The following is an 11,333-nucleotide window of genomic DNA, read 5'->3' on the forward strand; positions in this document are numbered from 1 at the left end:
TTGCCATTCGAGAGCATCTTGCCCGTGCTGTCTGGGAGAGGGGTGAGATTAGGAAATATGACTTAGAAAATGTCATTTGCTCACGTGGATTTCCATTTAGCACAGACTGCAAATTTTCAAGTATGTAGAAACAAGATAAAAAATGTGATATTCCAATTTTCCATAAATAACCTCGGATTATTGCACCACTTGGCCGTTGTCAAAAGTCATCTTCTGGTGGATATTGCGAAGGCATAAACATTTCACCCGGTGCCTGGTGAACCAACTTCACACAACTGTTAATCTTTCCACACTGGTGCAGTTTACCAGTCTGTTGCCATGGTAATGGGAATACAGTGGTGCTGTTGCTTCAGGATGGCTTTCTGTATAAACAGTGTCCTCTTTATTATTACGCTATCGCATTCATGATCCTAGTTTGAGGATAAACATTTTATCAAAGCCCCTCTTACATTAGTATACGAGCATAACAGAAAGCTTTGATGTGCAGAGATTAAGAAGCCGCTTGTGATCGGGGGTTAATTTTGTTAGCGTGACAGAAATCTTTCCACAAGCTCAGGGAACGTTGCAGTTTATTGACAGAAGAAGCCAAACTGGTTTTGCCATTCACATGCAATAACTCTGGGTAAAAGTTTATGAAAATAATACGGCATAGACATCACTTCATTTTTTGTGGTTAGCTAATTGTCACATATCAGTTAACATGAATGGTGCGTTGTTTAAAACAAACAAAAAATTATTCTCATTAGCGTATCGTAAAAAATTTATATATAAATTATTACTTTACAGTTTGGCAGTATTGTAAAGTATTTATATAATGGGATTTATTGTACTATATTTAATTTATTGATTGCAATAAAATGTCTCACTGGATAAAAGCATCTGCCAAATGCATGAATGCAAAAGAAGTACATAAATTTTACAAAATAAAATTTAAAAATGATCTTAATGCACTCTCAGAAAAAATATAATGCACAAGCTGTCACTGGGGTGGTACCCTATCAAAACCTACACCTTTGTACCTATAGGTTGTATATTGGTACTATTGGTGCCTCAAAGGTACATATTTGTACCCATAGATATGTATATAAAGGCTAGATGGCTCAAGGCGGAGTCAGCTGTGTCGTCACTTGGCGGCCATCTTAGGTCAGTGCTGCCATAGTGCTGCTCCCTCAGAGCCGGCGCCAGACCATAACTAACAGGGGGGCACTCGGCTTCCAACGGGGGGCACGCAATAGCAACTATAACTTGCAAAAACAAGACATTAAAACAACAAATACAGCAAGCACACACTCATACAACTGGTACAGACTGTCAGCTCATTTCCCGTATAAAGTGCAAAAGACCACAAACTATGCGCAAAACTATTGAACTTCGACCGCGGCGTGAGCGCAAGCTGAGCTCCGCTGCGCTCACTCGACGCAACAACAAACCACCCTCGCGCGGCGCAAGCCATTGAAATGAATGAGTTTCATAGTGCAGCGCGTCCTAGCTTTAAAAAAGCCGCTTTACCATAATCACGTCGTAATTCAGTTAACGGTCTATAGCCACACTTCACATTAAGCTTACATAATTTAAAACAACCTAACTTACCTTTGAAATAGCTAGAGACGGCGTGTAAGAACAATAGACTTCCTTAAAAAAGTGTCCTGTAGATTTGTTAATTCCACCTCGACCTCTAATCTCTGAGTTTGAGCCAGTCTGTGTTTGCATGAAGATGGAGCAGGCGGTGCTGGTTCATTCTAAATGTTCTAATATCCATATTTTACACGATCCATAAAATGCGAAAAAACACGTTGCTAGTATCAAGTCACAAATATGCTAAAGACCTAAGATGGGTGAGACGCGGCAATAGATCCAATCAGAGAAACTGGTCTATTTTAATTAAAGAAAACATATATCAACTATATTTTCCTCATTTGATTATATTACAAGTCATGAAACATTCAATGTTTAATTTATTTTAATTATTCTATATATATTTTAAAGTAATTAAAAACTTTGTAGGGAGGGCACAACAACCTGTTCGGGGGGGCACTGCCCGCGAATGCCCCCCCATGACGCCGGCCCTGTGCTCCCTGCTGCTGTGGACGGAAGGTAAGTGACATACGCCAACTAAAATGCTCGTAACTTGCTGAATTCTTGACGGATTTACAAACGGTTTGGTTTTTTACAAACGTTATTAACGTGGCTATAATTCTGGATGCTTTAACATGTTTCATGAATTTTTTATTTATTTTTAGTATACGTATTCAGTGTCATAGGTACATCTTTGACGTTTATAACAAACCAATCCGTTTGAAAATCGGTAAAAAATTAAGCAAGTTATGGTCATTTAAAAGTACCTGCATCATTAAAACTCAATGCTACGAGTGAGCGAGCGCCCTGTCCTAAGATGGCCGCCAAAATGCGGACGTTCCACTCAATTGGCCATCAGCGAGGACGAGCCATCTAGCCTTTATATACATATCTATGTTTGTACCTACATGGTATATTAGGCCCTTTGTACCATCCCAGCTTTTGTAACTTTTTTCTGACTTCTTTATGCAAAATATAATTCCTTTTTTTAATCTTTTGCCCCTTAAGAAAACTAACCATGGTTTTATTGTGGAAAAAGTTTAGTAACCATGTTTTTTTTATAAATTGATTACTATCAGCTAAACCATGGTTTTACTAACCATGGATTAACTATGGTTTTACAAAAAAAAATGTTGCTACGCTGAGTATGAATATACATTACTTTCACTGTAATTCCTGTAGATATATTAGCATAACCTGCCCGATCACCTTACACGGTACGTCTCAGGAAGGGAGTAAACACTTGAAATGTTTGCTCCATTACCTCAGAGAGGAAAAATCCAGGAGCCACATACTTATCAGAAGACTCCGACACGCAGTTACCCGTTCACTTTAATGTATAAATACTATTGTGTTTATATAAGCTTAACCAAAGTTGGGTGAGGAAAATCTAAAAGTATGCATACTAATACTACTGTATATATGTACTGTAGGCTTTGTTTCACATTAATACAAAGCTGATATGACAAACCTTACATTCACATGATCAGGAATCATTTTGATGGAGGACAAAGAGCAGCAATGTTGTTATTTATAAAACTAGTACATGTTACATGAGAACCTCAGGTTTGTGTACAGAATAAAGACAGATGCGACTGCTAAGGTTACAATTGTGTTTACTGTATCCATACTGTATTTGCAATGCCTTCTGTTTGCTATTCACAATAGGAGCAATCTTTCATGGCTTAGCGCAGCTAAGTAACATCTAAACAAGTCTTTCTTCTAAGTCGGTTCTTATTGTTCACGATACTTGGCTGGAACGTTAATGTGATACAAAGACCGGCATTCCACGAGGTGCATTCTTTTAGCAAGCATAGACCGGCTCTCTAGTGAATTAGTCTCAGGGGGAGGCAAATGATTGTGTTATGCCAAAACAAGTCTGCAGGAGTGATCAAATAATGTTAAAGGTTCACTAACTTAGCTATTAAAAATGGTTAGTGGGCCAGATCTATTAAAATATCTTCTGTGGAGAAGACAAAGGTTACCCTAGTCTGAACTGTTTTGGGATGAGCCCACCTAATGAGTAATGTTCCCAAAAGTTTCTCTAACTTTGTGTAAGGTTGTTTACTGTAGCTGTGCAAGCATTTATTTTATATCTTAAAACATAACACTGAAAGTTATGACAGGGATATGTGGATGTGACAGAGGTCAAAGGTTAAGCACTGTGTTAATGTTGACGTTTTTTCTATCACCTCACAGTGGAATGCACTATGAAATGAGGGAATGAAAAGGAAGTGCTATACTTTCAAACTTATTATCTCATGAATGTCAAACATCCACTTTTCTCATTCATCCAATAGTTAAATAGGTGGCAAAAACTTTTTTCGATGTAATACCAGAGAGGTAATACTGCAGTGATAAAATACAATAACCTGTTAAAGGTACAGTATAGGTTTTTTAGTGGCATCTAGTGGTAAGTTGCAAATTGCAACCAACCTCAATTTCGAAACACAATTAACTCTTTCACCGCCAGCGTTTTTTTTTAAAGTTGCCAGCCAGCGCCAGCATTTTTCATGATTTTCACCAAAGTTTAATGCCTTCCAGAAAATGTTCTTCTTTAAATATATAAACATACAATATACCAAATGAAAGAACAGACCCTCTGCTTTCAAACAAAAAAAACCGTTTCATCCTACCTTCAGTGGTTCTTTTGCAATCAGCTTTTGAATATGGGTAGGTTTCTGCAAAAACACCACATTTTGAGATAATTCCATTTTTGTGACGGACTTTTCATAGAGATCCCATTCAGAGTGATCTTTAAAACAGACACGGACATGCAGCAGCTTGCCATAGGGCAATACTTCCGGGTTTAAAAAGTTGCGGAAGGGCGCCACCTGGTGGATAATAGCGGTATTCAGAAAGACGGAAAATCTCGTCAATGGCGGGGAAAGAGTTAAAAGCTACGGTAGCTGCCACAGGAAAAACATGTCGTTGTCTGAGATTAAGTAGGGAAGAAATGCGCTCTGTAAAACAATTTGTCCATTTAGGGCTACTGTAGAAACATGGCAGCGACTTCCATGTAAAGTCCAATTTGTAGTTGTGCGTAAGGTCTACGCCATAGCTCCGCCGTTGGTTATCCGTAGCCAAGTTGCTGTTTCTCCTTAGTTTGTCGGTTAAAGGTGCCAAGCTGTTTCTTAGTTGACAGTCGGTCGCGCTGCTACTGTGGTACAGTGGCGGCCGGTTATTTCTTTTTTCGAGGGTGCACGATACGAAGTTCGTCACAACATGTATGTAGCTCATCATGTGTATGGTTCGTAATTTTAAAATATGTGTTCTGCGTGTCAAGTAATCCGATATGCATTACGTGTCTATTTAAAATAAGTGCCTGCTGCAGATGCGTCTAAAGGGTTTATGATAAAAGAGACGCTTGCGTTTTCCAGATACTCGAATAATCTCATGCGTAATCAGAGTTTACTGTTAAGGGAGTGTCTTGAGTGTATTTTGTGAACGTGAGCGTCTCTTTAATCATAAACGGTTTTGACGCATGTGCGGCAGGCACTTATTTTGACAAAACACGTGATGCACATGGTTCACATGACGCAACAAACACATATTTTGAAAACACAAGTAACACACATGCCACTCTGAACACATATTTTGAATGTGCGCCCCTTGGATGAGCAGTCACGAGCCGCCACTGCTGTGGTAACACACGTGGATATACACGCAACCTATACGGTAGGACCTACGCACAACTTTAATGAGCCTTTAATGGGACCCGCCGTGTATGTAGGTAACAACGACTCATTCTAAGGTAAAAAACAATACAGTTCATTATGTAAGGTCTTTATATACCACCAATAATATAGTTATGTATATTATATTGCATTTCTGTCAAGACATCCTTCTAAATCCAAAAATGGGATGCAGAACTATTCTGAAAGGGTGTCGGAAAAACAATTCTAAATAAATATAAACAGATATCATAGTTGGACAAGGACTGATTCTTAAAACCTATAATAAAAAACATGTGTCTACTTTTGTACTATTTTGATTTGGATTTTATACAGTTTTGGTATTGTCTTGGGTCTCCATCAGATCCTCAATATAAAACCTGGTTCCTGTAACAAGCAAGAACCACTTTTAAAAAAGCGCTGTTAAAAGTAACCGTTCGACTTTTTATCTCTTTTAATGTGTTTTTACTTTCCCAGTCTGATCTCTTCAGCACCTACCCAAATCCCTCTTCTTATTACTGCATTAGAGTAAAGCTGCTGTAGACCCACTGTAAAGAGAGGATAAAAACATACACTGTTGAATTTCCTGCCCATACAAGGCAGTCAGAGAGTCCAGCTGGAGACTTTTATTGTCTTCAATAACCCCAGAAGTACAGAGCATTGGTTCCTTATCTCTGTGTAGTAATACCATACTAACAGCAGGGGTTCAGACTTATTTATGTAAAAGTTAAATTGCCCAGTCCTTGTAAAAGTGCCTTACTCTTTAGGGGGCAGTGGAGTCAGTTTATTGGGCACATACATGTCATCATTCATCCCATACTACAGAGATCAACCTATTTTATCGAAAACATTTCGAACACTTCCAATATCTTCCATTATTCAAAAAAATTAAATCCCGCCCCCAGGCTGGTGAAATTGGCTAGGCCAGTCAGGGGTGTGTGATCTTTGTTGAACAAGTGGAAATGTTGAAAGTAGGCGGAAATCTGTCAGACTATCAAGTTTTCTATCGGCCGCCTCAGTAAGAGCTCTTATAATTCATGTCCTCTGCTGACCCACCTGCTTTAAAAACCCAAAAACCAATATGCAATCTGAAGAAACTATTGTACTACCACAAACGTTAAAAAAACTTATTTGTAAGAATACTGAGTCCTTTTTTTAATCACGATTAATCTTTGCCCAGCACTAAGCTTTACTATTAGCTTTAAGTCTTTCTGTGATTTTTTGTTTATTCTAATAAAACCCAGTGTTTTTCTTTTTGTCAAATTATTTTGGCCAATAAAAACATGTTTTGTCTGTTTGTACCATACACCTCACATATTAATGGTTTACTCTAAACTGAGGGGGCATTAAAAGTATAAATATTTTACAAAATTTCTTCATAGACATCACTTTTGGGTCAGAATAAATGGCCGTGACTGTCACTGGGGCAGTACCCTTTAAAAAGGTCCTAATATGTACCATTTAAGTACACATTAAGTACCAATGTGTACCTTTGAGGTACTAATATGCACTCTTTGGTATCACTATGTACTTCTGAGGTACCTATGTGACCTCTTTAGGTGCAAATGTGTACTTTTTGAAAGGGTATTGCCCCAGAGACAGCTAGGGACCATTTTTTATGACAGTGACCAGAAGTACAAAGATACATAAGTCACTGTGCCACTTGCTTTTTAAAGGTTATGGGATACTTGTGATAGAGAAAGGAACTTACTCATGTGTCGTCTCTTTGCCCCAAGCAAGGGAGGACAGCTGAGGCATTGGAGCTACTGTGAATGCAAAAGAGAGAGAGTTCATGTTAAAGCAAAGTCAGGCAAATGACAAACAACATCAAACAAATCTAAATCTCTCTCTCTCTCTCTCCTATAGTAAATAACAAACACAGACGACAGACGTTGAAATTTTAGGAAATTTTTCTAGTGTATATTTTCAGCAAAGGAAACAATGGTGTTGTGTAAAGAGAATTACACATCTCACACACAATACAGCATCTATCCAAAAGTCTCTTCTAGAATTTTGTGGTATCCGTGTCATGGAGAGGGAGTTTAACAAAGCACTTCACAGTTTACTTGGAGATTAAACGGCTTGTTTCCGAGGTGTTTCGAGTACAGAGTTCTAGTGGATTGCGTGTGCCTCTGCTCGTACATTTTTCCAGGGTGAAGAATGTGAAATGGTACAGTACACAATAGCAGGAAGCTGAAGCAGTCGATGGGCTACGCATAACATGAGAGCCAATGGCCAATGACAAGCCTGTTAGATCTGTCAAACACTCTCTCTCTTATTCTGTTAAGCAAACATCAGGTACCAGAGTAACACAATGCTGTACTGGAATACAGCTTATCTGGAACTGAATTGTTCTTTAGATTAAACACATCCAAGATATGAAAAGAATGAAGTCAATATTATTCACTGTAATGGTTAAAGGATTTGCAGATAAACCTACATGAAGTTTAGGGCTGTCACACGATAAAACGCATACAAAATAAAAGTTTGTGTTTGCATAATGCAAGTGCATAAACAATGAAAATGCCAACAGTCACGTGATTGTTTTTTTAACGCTGCAAAAGCAATAACGTTTGAACACTTTTTGTTTATTTTTATATTTAAATTGCAAATTTTAAGAAACTTTAAAATAATGTTTATATAAAATTATTAGAGGAACCCTAAATACACTAAATTTTACCTCATGTGAGCATGATTCCGTGCTCCCGTGAACTCTGGCGTTGTACCAAGATGAATCTAGAAACCTACTAATATAACATCGAGGCAGTCAAATTTAAACCATACATTTTCAACACAGCGGAGGTTAACTGCACATTACAGTATTGAGGTTTGGAAATGTTGTGAGGGACGTTTCTAACGACGTCTTTATTCATCGGATTTCAAAATGCAGCAGCAAAAAGCGCGACCGTGCTCAGATGCTGATGATGACGTACGCGACTGCGCAGCGCTGTTGCGCCTGCAGCGTCTTCCTCATGAATATGTAACAATATCAAAACGGCAAAAATAACGAAAAGAGAGAAGGCTGACGCACTGATAATGTTGTGTGCATATTAAACAGATAGTAAGTAACAGATTAACGGACGTTTGTTTAATTTGGAGGTTACATGCAAAATCCATTCGTCTGAAAAACCTGTTTTAGTTTGAGTGGGCATGTCGCCTCTGCAATTTTTATCTACTTTATACTATTTCAGGTACAGATATGTACACATTTACACTAATATGACATCTTGACTTTAGGTGCAAAGGTGTACGTCTGAATAAGTACCGCCCCAGTGAGTGACAGCTACAGCACTGTAAAAAAGATTTGTTGGTTCAACTTAAAAAAAAGTAAGTTTTATTATTATTTAATTATTATTATTATTATAAATCCCTTGTAACAGATTGTTTATTCTTATTCATTGTATAATGCTATGTTTTTAAATGTCAAATGTTACTGGCATAATGTTAATTTAAAAAAGTAAGTTACCTGGTTGCCTTGAATTTTGAGTTCATTCCACTTAAAAATGCTAGTTGACTTAATTATTTGTTTTAACAAAATGTTAAGGCCACCAGGTGACCAAGTTAAACCAAATTGTTTTACAGTGGGACCATTTTTTGGGATATTGTAATGTGTGATGCCAGTTCCCCTCAAGTTTAAATAGTCAGGTGCCCTATTAGAGAAACTGCATGTTTGACAAAATACTTTATTTTCTTCCTTTTGAACAGTATCATTCATCATCATATTATTCATTTACATGTGGCAGACACTATTTAAAGCCACTTACAGTGCATTCAATCTATACATTTTATTAGCATGTGTTCCCTGGGAATCAACCCCATAATGAATCCAAACCCATAATGCTCTACCAATTGAGCTACAGGAATAGCTGTTAAATACAAAAAAAGAGAAATGTTTTGCTTAAACATTACTCTAGCTATGTTACTTTCTAAAACACTGTTTCCTAAGTTGTAAAAAACATAGTGATAGCATATTGAATGTATTATTTACCAATTAAAATTGATGTGAAGTGAACCCAAGTTCCAAAACATCTCGCCAATGCCAAAATAGAACAAAGAAAGTGATCACATTTGAATCCTTTGTGCTTAATACATTGCATTCTTGCCCCAAAATAAACAGTCATCATTCCCAAAGAAAAATACTTTTTGGTCTCCAATAGCTCATCTTAAATGTCTTTGTAGACTCTGGATAACATATTTCTCTTGCTATCTCTCTGCAGTTGGGTGGAGCCTCTCCACATTCTGCTGTCAGGTCAACAGAAGAAAAAGACATAAACAGACATATAAAGAAATAGAAATAGTAAGGACGTCTAACAATGGCCTAATAAACCATAAGTGGGTGTGGAGAGCTCACTTTAATAGCAGAATTGACACACACACAAAGAACGGACAGATGGAATGCAGAAGAAAGACAAAAGCACAAAAGACTGCCAAAAGCCGACCTCAGGTATGACTGAAAGCGTATTGGGTTGTGCCAGGCATTTTCTTTATGCCCAGAGTTGGTATGAGCATGCCCAAAAAACAAGACAACAACTCCTCTACTTCAGATCAGAAGCATTACTGCTCAATACAGGTATAGGCCAAAAATTAGGTTATAAAAAATCCATGGACAAGCAAGCATCAGATGTTTTATGGTAAAGTGTGACAGATGTCGTATGGCAGGTTTTATGGAAGAGTAAATATTTGTGACTGAACTTGTATATCAGAATGTAAACAGACTAGTCCTTTATGGCAGCTTATGAGCTCTGGCATCTGCTACTGTTAAGGGTCAAGCTCTCTCCTTTGCTCCTCTCATTTTAGGAGGAATGTTGTTGATGAACCTTATCAGTCAATAAGACACATCACATTCATCCTCCACCCTAACAGATAACAAACATCTGTACAGCGCAACATTTGTTGTCATTAAACAAATATGACCTGGTTTTGTGCAAGCCAAAAAAATGCCCAAATTATTCAGGTTACATTAAGTTACTTCAACACAAATCCTTTCTACGGTTAGATCGAAATCGGTCACTGCTTTTCACAGTGTACTATGGTCACCATGGTAATCATAATTTTGTAGCCACACCCACTCTTGAATCTGATTGGTTGACATGACTTTTGTTCCAGGACTAACATGAACATACGAGTATGTCCTTATTTGTAAATCACAATTATGTTGTCTATGCTATATTTTTGAAATAGACATAAGGAAGCTAATCAGTTAGTTACACGTTTATACGAGCACTGATACGGGATAGTGCAATTTATTATGGAATGTGATCTAGCGCCCCCTGCAGGATCACATCAGTAAGTAGCTGGTGAGGCAAATGGACATGGAGGAAACAGGTGATCCCATTAACAGATGTCTATTTTAGTGTAGGCTACACAAATCCATCAACAAAACACATGCGGCTAATGAGCTGTGAACCTAAATAAATATTTTATGAAAAAGATTTTCTATGAAAAAACGTCACACATCTATCTATCGAGTTTATAATAATGTTTTTTTTGTGTGTAGCAGCATATATATATATATAATGTGCAGATTGACTGGAAAAATTTAGCTGATAATATCCAGGAAAATTTTGCAGCTAAAGGCCACATAAACATGACCAGGATGATAAAGGGTCTTTCAAAACAAGAGCTCAAGTGTCAGGGCTACATTTAAAGTCCCCATGAAATCAGAATGATTTCAGAAGTTTTTTGGCTTTTAGTATGAATATCTAAAAACTACTGCGTTCCAAAACATTGACAATATTTAAGTAAGGCACTTCGTAAAGTCGCTCTCTTATTCGCCAATACGGATTAACAATTAAATGACATCATTGTGCACTTCAGCTTCTCATAATTTTTTCGACCAATCAAATGATCTTTGCATCTGAAGCATCCAATTCAATCCATGTTAAGTCTAACATCACATGCAAGTACTTCTGGGTCAAAAATTGCTCTATCAGATACCTTAAAGAAACATACCGACTTTTTGGTGCTTTAGTTTATTCACCGTATCCCGCAGAGTTAGATAAGTCCATACAAACCTTTATCATCTCTGTGCGTGCTGTAACTCTGTCTGACGCACCCACCGCTAGCCTAGCTTAGCACAAAGAC

Source organism: Paramisgurnus dabryanus, chromosome 23 (assembly GCF_030506205.2).
Source record: "Paramisgurnus dabryanus chromosome 23, PD_genome_1.1, whole genome shotgun sequence".
NCBI lineage: Eukaryota > Metazoa > Chordata > Actinopteri > Cypriniformes > Cobitidae > Paramisgurnus > Paramisgurnus dabryanus.